General features: G+C 35.5%; 1 protein-coding gene across 3 annotated transcripts in view; it reads left to right on the top strand.

Moving 5' to 3' along the window:
- The window catches only part of LOC125235130 (G-protein coupled receptor moody-like), a 106530-nt gene that overhangs the window by 36691 nt on the left and 56751 nt on the right, over positions 1-13088 (top strand). Inside the window, exon 2 of one of the 3 annotated variants that reach the window (XM_048141570.1) lies at positions 9195-9227. The exons of the other annotated variants lie outside the window; for them this stretch is intronic. The gene's annotated coding sequence lies outside the window, so the exon portion shown is untranslated. The remainder of the gene's footprint in view (positions 1-9194; positions 9228-13088) is intronic. 3 annotated transcript variants of the gene reach the window in all.

The raw sequence follows: 13088 nt of genomic DNA, 5'->3' as shown, positions 1-13088 counted from the left end.
AGTTGCTGATTAAAGTTTACGTGATTACAATTAGTGTTTTACTTAAACTACGAAATCGTTTCCCTGCTAGAATTAAATACTGAATGCGTAACTTATTGAGACAGCCGAGCGGCGAGTACTAAAATAATAACTTTCCAAAATATTAGATAGTTTTTAAGCAAATGTTGTTTCTTTATTGCAAAACTGGATATAAAATAGTCTTGTTCTTGTCACTGTTAAATATTTAGATAAATATACACTGTAACACTAATGTGGCTATTCTATGCCATATTAACTACGTTTTGATACATTTTTCAAGTTTCTCAATTGTAAACTAAGCTAAAAACAGTTGCCATTTGTACCATTCCGGTTACATTTACGCCCCGAATTTGTATAAAAATCATCTAAGACCGTCATTTACGACCCTATCAACTCTAATTGTTCAAAAAAATCGTGGGTGTAAAGGACGTCCATAGCATTTTGACGTGTCCTTTACAACCATCTAACTTCTAAACCGTTTAGTTTATCACTACGGTTGCTACACTAGGTGAAGGATACTAAAAATCTACATATTTTTCTATATACGTCACAAATATAGGTCAAAAAACAAAAAAGATATAAACATTTTTCTAAAAAAAAAGTTGTTTTTTGCTTCTCCTGAAAACCTGCATTTTGTCCTTTACGCCAATTGAACCCAAAGGTATCGATATAAGTATTTGCTATGCTTACACACACACACACACACATGTACATATACGTATACGATGCATGTATGCGTAGCCAAAACCTAGCTTACCTTAACCCTTTACTTCAATAATAGTTTAATAGTTTGCTACCTCGTGACTGTGGGTATTATAAATACATAGTTTCCTGCATGTTGCCTGGTTAGTATTTTTTACTATTTTATCGTGTTTTTCAGTATCATGACATGATTAATGTTAATACTAATTGCATTCACGGTGTTTACCTTTTTATCGATTACGTTTTTTGCTGTTTATGCACGCTACATGTATTTGCATAACAACTTGATGTTCCGCATGGATATAAACACGGGTAGTCATACTTTTTTATTGCTGTCTCGTTAGACATATGTATGTAGTTAGTTACTAAAATAAGGCATCCGTAATTGATAAAGTTTCAGAAATTATGTTACAAGTCACTGCGCAAGAACTGGTAAGTATCACAAATTCGCAAAGATATATGTATTTATAATTTACTAGCTTTTGCCCGCGATTTCGCTCGCGTTAGAAAGAGACAAAAAGTAGCCTATGTCACGCTCCATCTCTTCAACTATTTTCACTTAAAAAATCACGACAATTCGTCGCTCCGTTTTGCCGTGAAAGACGGACAAACAAACAGACACACACACTTTCATATTTATAATATTAGTATGGATAACAAGCAACTAAACAGCTTTCATACAGTTATTTTAGATTTTTTAGAATGTTGAACTTGGTACGTTTGACCTTTAAAAATAAATAGATATAAAATTAGGTAGGTGTGTTCGTAGGTATAATATTTGAGCATTTTATTGTTTCTTTATAAAATACACAAGACGATAATATATAAAGTAGTAAGTGACATTTATTACGATAGTCATAAACTCCTTCCTTGATAACATAACTTGTGAAAGTTGCTGAATGTCCATACCCCCTTGGGCATATGATAGTAAAGCTTTACCTAAACACTGCCCAATATAATTTACTAACCTTCATAAAACAGTAAGTTGACAGCAGGGCCGATTTGGCACGGAGAACATTTGATTATTTTGTCTTTGTTGATTCAAATAAGACTTGGTATTTGACATAAATTAAATCTAGGTTGCTTCAATGCTCAACTAATTCTTTAAGACAGATAAGTATGTTAATAGTTCTAGACATATAAAATTTTGAAACAACGAAGATACATTTTTCAATCCCAGTATGATAAAATTTTTGTATCAATTACGAAATGAATTGAGCTCTACTAAGAATGAATTGTTAAATCAATTATGATAATAAACAAATTAAATAATTGGTAATCTGATCAATCAAGTGAATAGTAGGGGTAAGCGTTTGTACATCTGCCTTCCGCCCGCGCCCCTCCCGCGGCGCGTGCGAGTGTTGCCAACTCGGAATAAAATATACCAGATCTGGGATATTTTCACGGCTCTTTCATCGAAATTTTCCATTTAGCACTGGGCACATACTTTTGCATATTTGGTCTAAGGCATCAACTTGAAAGCAACCATATTTGTCATCGCCATATGGTATTCAATTTTATTATGAATTTTGGTGTGTGGCGGACGTCGATGTAATATAACCATTTTCAAAATAAATGGAAGGGTGAGTTATTTACGGATTGCCATGCTGATCCTATTAAGCTAACCATGCTTTCCATAAATTTGATAGCCCACTATGAAAGTGTTGTCAGAATCGTTAAAGTTATTTAATAATCGCAATAAGGCTTACACACTGTTATCAAAAACGCTGCAGCGTTAGCATAGCCGGACTCGATTTGGGTTCAGTTTTGTATTCTTCATGAGTATCCAAGTCAGGAACGGATCCACCCCTTCCCATTTCGGTTACTCTATATATATGTATAATTATATATAATTCGTAACTCGTGTCGATTTAAAACACTCACTTCGGTCGTGTTTTAATTTATCGCCACTCGTTTCGAACTTCCTTTTTACGCACTTGTATCGTAATGTACTATTTCAGTACAGATGTTGCGTTTTTTACGCACTAGTGCGAGAAGTGATTCATTTCTTGTCAGGTCGAAACTTCGGAGGACCATCTGTACTGAAAAACGTCGTACGATACACGTGCGAAAAGGAAATTCGTAACTCGTGTCGATTTAGAACACTCCCTTCTGTTGTGTTTTAATTTATTGCCACTCGTTTCGAACTTCCACCTTTTCGCACTAGTACCTATCGTAAATCGTAATGTACTATTATATAATTATGGTATGTATTGTAAAACGTTGTACGATACATGTACGAATAGAATAAGTATTATAGGTGTCACTATATCACTACTCGTGTCGATTTAAAAGACTCTCTTCGTTCGTGTTTTAATTACAACTCGTTTCGAATTTCCTATTTTTCGCACTTGTATCGTAGTTTACTATTGATTATTATCTATTAGTTAAAATAAAATTTTTATCGAATATATTGCTAAAAAACAACAGACTCGTAACCAAATAACAAATTACGGTGAATTTTACTGCACATTAGGTATCATTTGACGGCATTTCAATTTTAGATAGGTACTGAATTATTTTTAATCATTTATTTTAAATACCTTTATGCCTTTAATTCGAGGGAGACTCATTTAAATAAAATGTTAACGTATTTTAGACATCTTCTATACATTAGCCTAGCGTTTTTCAAAATCGGAGTTGGCAACACTGGCGCCGAACTGACTTGTCAACACGTGTTGACTGTTGTGTTGAAATTTTTTGCGGCGGTTATCATATCACATCACAGATCTAACAACTTACAAGTTCAATGGAGTAAGTGATCGAATTTTTGAAAAACATGGGAGTTGGAGAACTTAATACGAAAATTCACCAGTAAGTACAATGTATTTTTTTCATTATTTAGTCAAGTTGCTAATGACACGAGGCCAATAGCTTGCTGGGCTGCGGCCCCGGCCGATGATGGATGCAAGCTCGTAATAATACACATGTAAGGATAAGGACATTTGTATGATACAGAGGTTGCCGTGTCATGGGTGTTTTCTATTTACTTCAGTATTTGTATATCATCAGTACCCAGAACACATGCCTTCTTGATCTAACAGTGGGATTTATCAATTTGTGTAACAAAGTTTGGCCTAGTGTGATGAACACAGACATGACATGTATCTATGCATATAATCGTCTAGCATCTATAGAATAATCATTGCTTAGTTTGGAGCTAGGTTGATTAGTGTAAGGTGTCCCCAAATATTTATTTATAGTAGAATTAAGAACTGGATTATGCTAAGTAGAGGAGAGGAGGAGGAGCAGATGCCTTTTTACTTAAAAAACAGTGGTTTTTGAAAAGAAAAAACATTCCCTTCGACTTGGGTGTACGAGTGGGAGGTGGCCACTCAAGCTGTCCAGGACTAACAGTCAATGGAGAAATATGATTCAAACCCTACATAGATGGTAACAGGGATTAAAGATGAATATTGAAAAATATTAACTTTGAGTTAAAAAAAGATGCATGGTTCCTCTAGGGCCAAATATTTTTTCCACGCTGTTCATAATTTTGTAGTATGGTATGTGATATTAATTGTATCATTCATTTCCAGACCCTGATGGATTTTGCACAGACCTAATAGTTATAGAAACTTCAGAAAAGGAAAACTTGCCCTCAGAAAAGGAAAATGTGCCAGAAAATGTGCCATCTGCAATTGCTGATAAGAAAACCAGAGCCCAGTTATAATTCCAGGGTAAGCAGTTTCTAACAAACTTCTTTACCTAGAAGGAGGAGGTTCTGTTTTTTATTGTAAAAAACATATAAGAATTACAATTCAATAAATTAATACCACATAGGCAGACCAACATACCAGAGAGAGATTTTATTCCAACCATTTTTGAAGTAACATATTGTTTCTCATGCACATTATCACAATAATATTTTTAATATAACTGCATTGTTAGGCAAGATACCGGGCTGGCCTAGCGAGTAGTGACCGTCCCTACTAAGTCGCAGTCCCGGGTTCGTTGTCTGAGTACCCTACCTACATCACAAGCCTTCTTGAGCTTACTGTGGGACCCAGTCAATCTGTGTAAGAATATCCTGTCACATTAATTAATTTATTTATTATTATGATACATTTATACTGTGAGTGTATATGTAGGTTACGACTGCAATTAATTGTATTATAATTATATTAATGCAAGAGAAGAGGCAAATGAAAACTAAAATTTCTAAATATTTTTCAGATTTTGGAAAAGCTCTTAAGATTCATTGGACTCTGCATCACTGCTGGCATTCAATTTGAAACAGAAGGCAATTTTGAAGATGATTTGCAATGGCTAGAAAATGCCTCGGATCCTAGTCGAAGAAAAATAGGACCAAAGTATAAAAAGAAGGACGCAGTTTTTATATGACGTTGCTGGTCAACAAACTATAGAAAATTACTTTTGAAAATATTCTGCTCTCAAAAAACCACAAGGATATTCTTTGGTAAATATAATAAGATTAACTAGCTTTACTCTGTGAAACAAGTCTGTCAGTAAATAAGAACAAAGAAAACTATAGGTATCCTTTTCTCTAGCACCCTAAAGAAAAGGATGCATATAGTCGCATTGACCTTTCCTTATATTATATCGTTTGTAATAATATTTTACTAACTAGTCCCATTTTTATAGCGTCCTATGAGGAAACAACGAATATAACCGGATTTCTCACCATTCCATTTTTGCTGAACACTGCGGCAGTCCGCCAAAAGAAGAAGCGAGGTTCCGGTGCAAGTCAAAATTGGAAGCCCAGCAAAATGGAAGTAAGGGAAGGTTTCATAAAGCATATCCGCTCTAGTGCAGAAATTAGCCAGACCATCGAACTTTGCATAGCCACACTTCAAAAAATAGGATTGTCATGCCAGCCATACATAATTGTATTGTTGTGGGTGAGTCTCTTGAAAAAATCGTGTGCATCAGAATGACTGACCAAAATGGCAGATCGATGTTGGAGTAACATTAGCATTTACTACCTATTTACTACTATTTACTACCTATATGGGCACATTTGCTACCTAAGTTAAAAAAAAGATTTTCCAAAAATAAAGTGGGCAGTCATTCTGACGTCAGGATGACTGCCCAAACTGAGTATGTCGGAGTTGGACCCCTTAATTAGCAACAATGTATGTACTATGATTTACTGCCTATTTGCTTCCTACACATATATTTTTTCAGACTTTTTAGTTAAAAAAATAACGATTTTATGAGCAAAGTATTATTTTTAGAGATTTTTCCATAAAGTGGGCAGTCTTTCTGACGTCAGGACGACTGCCCAAACTGAGTCTGTCGGGGTTGGGCCCTCTAATTTGCAACCATGTATATACTATGATTTACTACTTATTTGCTACCTGCACATATATATTTTTCAGGTTTTTTAGACAACAAATAACGATTTTATGAGCAAAATGATTTTTTTTTGTAGAAATGTGTTACATAAAGTGCCAGTCATTCATACTTCAGGTTGGACCTCCTAATTTGAAACATACATATCCTACATAATATATGTATGTTTTCAGTTTTTTTTTATAAAATAAATAAAAATTTAGGCCCAATTTGCCTACCTACATAATATTTGCAAGTTTTCAGATTTTATTATAAAAAAATAAAAATCTGAATATAATGAAAATATATAGGTATATATGTAGGTAGCAAATAGGTAGTTAATCATAGGACAGAATGTTTGCAAATTAGGGGGTCCAACCTGATATATGAATGACTGCCCACTTTATGAAACACATTTCTACAAAAAAACTATTTTGCTTATAAAATCGTTATTTTTTGGCAAACAAATCTAAAAAAAATATATGTGCAGCTAGCTAGCTAATAGATAGTAAATTATAGTACATACATTGTTGCAAATTAGGGGTCCAACCCCGATATATTCAGTTTAGGCGGTCATCCTGACGTCAGAATGACTGCCCACTTTATTGAAAAAATCTCTAAAAATAATACTTTGCTCATAAAATCGTTATTTTTTAACTAAAAAATCTGAAAAAAGTATATGTGTAGGTAGCAAATAGGTAGTAAATCATAGTACATACATTGTTGCTAATTAAGGGGTCCAACCCCGACAAGTATGTCGGGGTTGGACCTGAACGGAGTACCGTTTGGGCAGTCATCCTGACGTCAGAATGACTGCCCACTTTTTTTTGGAAAATCTTTTTTTTTAACTTAGGTAGCAAATGTGTCAATACAGGTAGTAAATAGTAGCAAATAGGTAGTAAATGCTAATGTTACTCCAACATCGATCTGCCATTTTGGTCAGTCATTCTGATGCACACAAAAAATCTAATCATTTCTAGTTCTTGCTAGCAGATCGGTAATCTATGAAAGACAGTCCATTATGAACGCAATAAATACATGCTACAAAATCTTCGCTGACCTAAGATGATACTCTGAACAAACAAACAATAATCAATAATGAAAATATAATACATTGTACTTACTGGTGAACTCTGGTATTAAGACGATACAGGAGTGATCAATTCTCCATACAAACGCTCTCGACTATTTCCTCCCTGGTTTTTCAAGATACAGCCATGATTTTTTTCAGCACAGTATAATAATTTTTATCTGTGTCGGACCGTACTGATTTTTTGACTTTCTTATTTTTAAAGACACTAGAGCCCATCGAAAATTTCCAAAAACGGTGTTATTGATTATGGCGTAAAAAAGGTGTGGCATTCAAAATTGGTGGCAATAGGCTAAGTTCCTATACTTAAAATAAAATATTTTGTGCAGTGGACGAAAGAAAGCACCACTTAATTAGAAGAAAAATGTAGACACTTAGTTGTGTTTAAACATAATTTCTATTTAATAAGTCAAAGAGAAAGATATAAAGTAAATGAATTGACCGTGACGTCACTCCTCAGTATTTCATAGTAATTCCATATTAGCAAATCGTTTTCTTAAAAATAAGCTGATTTGACTAGTAGGAAACTAGCCTGTTAGCCACAAAAACTGAACGGTCCGACACTGATTATTTCATTGTTATTCAGATTCTCAAATTTCATTACGATTGACTAAGTTTTGAAGGGGAAACAGTCGAGAGCGAAACCTCGATTTTAAAGCTTTTTTTGCAATATTTTTTTACTGAGTTGTTCTTAATGGACATTTTTTTTTTATAAATGTAGTGAATAACACTTGTATATTAAATTAGAATTCCCAAATTGAAAGGGGGGTTCCTTTCCATTTTAGCATTTTCGCTCCTGTAGCGTCTTAAGTTTCCAACTCCCATGTTTTTAAAATTTCGATTTCTTCCTCCATTGAACTTGTAAGTTGTTAGGTAATACTGTGATGTGATAACCGCCGCAAGAAAAGAACTATTTATTCTAAGTAGGTAGTAGTAGTAGGTGCCAAGTATATTATGAATAAATGTCATTTTTTATAACTTTTGTTTTATTTATGGCGTTATTCATAAACGCATCACCAGCCTGAATTAGATATGAATCGTTTTATGTTATCTGTCAAGTTAACGTATGTATTTGTAAATAGGTATAAAACATAATTTGTCTAATTCAGTCCCGTGGTGTTTTATGACAATTATCAATAAGGGGTTGTTGTCTTAGTAAATGAGACAAAGTAAGTCATAGTGCAATTGAACATGAATGATAGTACTGAACAAGCTTCTCAGTTGAAATGTATAACAAAACAAAGATTCAAATTGAACAATATCATAGTTCACTCTCACAAAGTGTGTATATCGATGTAATCATGTCCTTAATTGAACTTATTTGGTTTTAATGGTTACTACAGTAATGCCTCATGTTAATATTGACCTACATCTTGGTTGAATCGATTAAACAATTCATGTTCAAATAGAAAAATATCTTAGTTCAGTCTCACAAGGTGCGTAAGTAGATGTAATCATGTTCTTAGTTGAACTTATTCGGATTAAATAGTTAATACAGTAATGCTTCATGTTAATATTGACAGATGTCTTAGTTGAATTGATTAAACAATTAATATTCAAATTGACCAATATCTTAGTTCAGACTCACAAGGTTCGTAAGTAGATGTAATCATGTTCTTAGTTGAATTTATTTGAGCGCAGTGGTGAAATGAAACGTTCCGAACCCAGTGCGCTCTCACAACGGAAAAGAGGGTGAAACGCCGGAGTGGGTTTAGTAGGTAGGGTCGTTTCTCCCCTTCTCGCCAGGAGAAGGGAAAGCAACGACGAGACCCACACAGCGTGCGCAACTGCATTCCCACTCCGTAAAAAAAGGGCCGATTTGGCAGGCTGATCAAACTACTTAACCGCACCAAGCACACTAATAGTCGTACCCACGGCGTTCAACTTCAAAGACAGATAATATTATATGTGTTTATTATAATTATGGCAGTCGTTGTCGAAATAACTAAATGACCTATTGAACGATATTTACTAAGTAGGTTCTATGACTTTTATTGAACCATATTTTAGAAAGAATTATTATCTTAAGTTTATATTTAGATACAGCAATGCAGGCATAATTAATAACATTATACTTGATTTATTGCAGGTATGTTCAGTTCATGAAGGAAGAATCATAACGGTAAATATGCCTACATATACATATATGTTCCTCCTTGCTGTGTGTCAATGAATGCCGCCGCGCCGCTAAATGACATGACAGGGTGCGTAGCCGAATGGCACAAACGCTCACGAAACGAAACGCTCGTAGATATCTATCTCTATCGCTCTTGCGTATTGGCGCGACAGAGCCAGACTACCTTTTCGGCGTTTCGTTTTCGTTTCGCGTCGGAGAAATACTATTCGGCTACGGCACCAGGTATAGAGAGGGGCAACTGGGAAAGGGGAAGGGGGGGGGGTGTTACCATGGAGTACAAAAGCCGTAAGTTGAGAGAAAGGGATATATATCGCTATAGCAGTTACATATTGTAAACTGTGTAGGATATAGAAATTTACGTTATAATACTGAGTAGTAAATGTTGCATGTTCTACCTACTGTACTTTATTAACTGTTAGGCTTGTTGATATTAGGTACCATAAAATGTATGAAACTTAAATGTAACAATTATAACTGGGTTCATAAAAGTGGTACGCGTTCCAGGGGTTTGGTAGTAATTGTAGTAATTGTACAGGGTTCCGAGTTGTGACGTAACAGCCTAGCCAAGGTCTCAAACGATAACGGACGTACATAGACATGCCTATATAAGAAACGTAAACAATTGACACGCTGACAATAGCCAAGCTGCGATTTCATTCAGAGATCGTTCAGAGGCCTATTTCACAATAGTGACAATTGCCCAACTGGCGTAGTACCTCCGCCTTACAGAAGACCGCAGCCAAATAGCACTAGACCCTACTCATAGTGTTGTGTTCCTGCCGGTAAGGCTGCCAGAGCTCAACGAGGGTGCGGTGTGCTGATGAGGACTGACTTATTCCGTCTATTGTAATTTGAGTCGTCAGCAACCCGAACCCTCCTTGGAACTTGTGTACTCCTTTTTACTGTGTATTTACCACAGCAAAAGGGAATGAACAAGTTTCTAATGGGGTGGCAACGCGCATGTGACACTCTTTGAGTTGCAGGCGTCCACAGGTTACGGTGACCGCTTTCCATCAGGCGGGCCGTACGCTTGTTTGCCACCGACGTAGTATTAAAAAAAATTGTCGCCTGACAGTGACACTTGTCCGTTCTTTGCTTGTTCGACAAGGAAATATTGACACTAAGTAATAATGTTACTTATCAACCCAGAAATAGGCAAAGAATTGTCAGTGTCAAGTGTGAATGTCACTGTGAAATACCCCACTGATGTCAGGATTCGTTTGAATAGGGCTGTGGTTGATCTATGGAATTAAACCAACAAGTTATTTATGAAATAAAACTATAGAAACGGATTAAATCGCGTATAATGAAGTTACAATTCATCCCGACGTTTCAAACACTTTACAGCGTTCGTGGTCAACGGGTGACTGAGGAAAATATTACAATGTGCAAAAGCTACCCACATACAAGAAATATGAACGAACCATGACCATAAATAATATAAATTTCTAAGGAAGGTTCACACACTATAAATAAAGCTAGTTATACAATATTAAAAAAAAATACCATTACTATGTCAAAAAAAAAATTATCAATTAATCTACACAAAATTGACAAAAACAAACTACAAATGTCTAACACTATACAACACAAATGCCTCACAGTCTTCGTCGTGCTTGTTCCATTATCAGATGTACTACTGGATCCCGGTGGTAAAGTAAAGCCATCTTCTCTATTAAAGTTTGGATATTTCTTGATTTCCATAGTTTTATTTCATGAGTAACTATCGCGGTAACCGAAGACAATATTATCAACAAGTTATTTAATCATTCACGAACATAAATCTAAATGTCAAACACTTTAATGCTTTCTTTTTTAACACTTATCTTAAGCCGCTGTTGGAGTCTTCTTAATGGTTACTGCAAGATATCTCACACTAAAATATCCATAAAAATATAGGCGTATTAATCTAGCGTTCGACAAAAAATGCGTCGCGCTCTCGACATGTAAAGGCGGGGTTATGAGAAAGGGAAATTATGTCGAACGCTATATCGACTTAATACGTGGTCTTAAAATATTTTTAAATATGTATCTCACGGGAGTACATTATGGGTTATTTAAAGGTCTCTGTCAGTGTCCTAAGATATACATACATACAATCACGCCTGTATCCCATGAAGGGGTAGGCACAGCACATGAAACTACTCAAGTTTCAGTGCCACTCTTGGCAAATAAGGGGTTGACAGAAAACGAAACTGTGACATTACAGTGACAGGTTGCCAGCCTCTCGCCTACGCCACAATTTAACCCATATCCCGCAGTCGCCTTCTACGACACCCGCGGGAAGATAGGGGGTGGCGAAATTCTTAACCCGTCATCACACGGGCACCTAAGATACAACAAGTATTACGGGGGCCGGGCTTAAGATATAACAAGTATTTATAAGGATAGACTTTTTGTTGTCATTCTTTGACATACATATTAGGTCAGCAGAGGTAGGAGAACTATAGAGGGAAATGCTTTGGAACATAATTTTTGGCTGCATAACTTTGTTTACACTAGTTAGGAACTAAACATGTCAAAAGAGAGAGGTTTAAAAGTCTCATATTTCCGTTTTTCGATTAAATCTTGCAAACTACGCATCATACATAGCATCGTTAACATCGTTTTAGCGACATGCTGATTATAAACGAATATAATCTGATTAAATCCATTTTAATATTATACCTCTAAATGGGAAAGTGTGTGTCTCTGTTTGTTTGTCCGTCTTTCACGGCAAAACGGAGCGACAAATTGACATGATTTTTTAAGTGAAGATAGTTGAAGAGATGGAGAGTGGCATAGGCTACTTTTTGTCTCTTTCTAACGCGAGCAAAGCCGCGGGAAGCTAGTTATCTATAAGTTTCATTCAATCATGTTTTCGTGTGGTTTCATGTTTACGTAATATAAGTTTTTTTGCAAGAATTCATTTTTAACACAAGCTTTTAGCGTCGACTGTACCTTTCTTTCAACAGTCATCTACTGCTCTCCGAGACGTTTCAAAAACCCCTTACTGGATAGGGATACGACGTTTCATAACAGAGTTCCTATGACCATTGCATTGTCACGTGATTTACATTATGTGTGCAAAATTTCAGCTCAATCAGAAACCGGGAAGTGGGTCAAATTTGGTTTCTACGTTTTGACCCACACTAACATACTAACAAGGGCCATGTTACAAGGCTAGTTGAATAAAAGCTAATAATGGACATGTCAAACATGCTATTAGCTTGACTTCATAAAAAACTTAGTAAAGCCCACAAATGAGGACAGAACGGGAACCAGTCGTCCACTTAGCGAATAGACTTGTTTAGGTTGTAGACTGTTCCGCAGTTTGGCGAAGTTATTGTAAGATTTAAGTGTTTTGTTTTTACTTAGCAATAAATAAAAAAAAAAAAAAAGGTATTCTAGTATCCACTAGAATCAAATTACAAGTTTCAATGAACTTTGATATTAGTATTGATCATGTTAAAGAGCTATCTGTTAAGTACTTTTTGACGTACACTTGAATTAGATAAGTTATCTGCAAACTATCGGGCATTACATAAACCTTATCTTAGAATTGGTTATGAACCAATAGACTTATCGAAAGTTAATAATTACTGCGGAATGGGGTATTAAGCTTTGAAATTATGTTGATAGTATAGGCTCAGTCTGGCCATTTTACCACAACATTGACACTTGACACCAAGGACCATAAAATACGGGACAGACAAATCCCATACAAAAAAGCGCACCCCTGAAATGTGTAGGTCTTTTAGGCTTAAAACTAGATGGCGTTGTTTCGCAGCCTGGAAGTAGCCAAAACACGCCAAAATCATATTTTCCCGAAATATTTTTTGTGTTTTTATTTTTTAAGACAATACA

The sequence above is a fragment of the Leguminivora glycinivorella genome, chromosome 17, assembly GCF_023078275.1.
Source record: "Leguminivora glycinivorella isolate SPB_JAAS2020 chromosome 17, LegGlyc_1.1, whole genome shotgun sequence".
Lineage (NCBI taxonomy): Eukaryota > Metazoa > Arthropoda > Insecta > Lepidoptera > Tortricidae > Leguminivora > Leguminivora glycinivorella.
The sequence above is the reverse complement of the archived record's forward strand: the minus strand, read 5'-3'. Positions and strand labels throughout refer to the sequence as shown.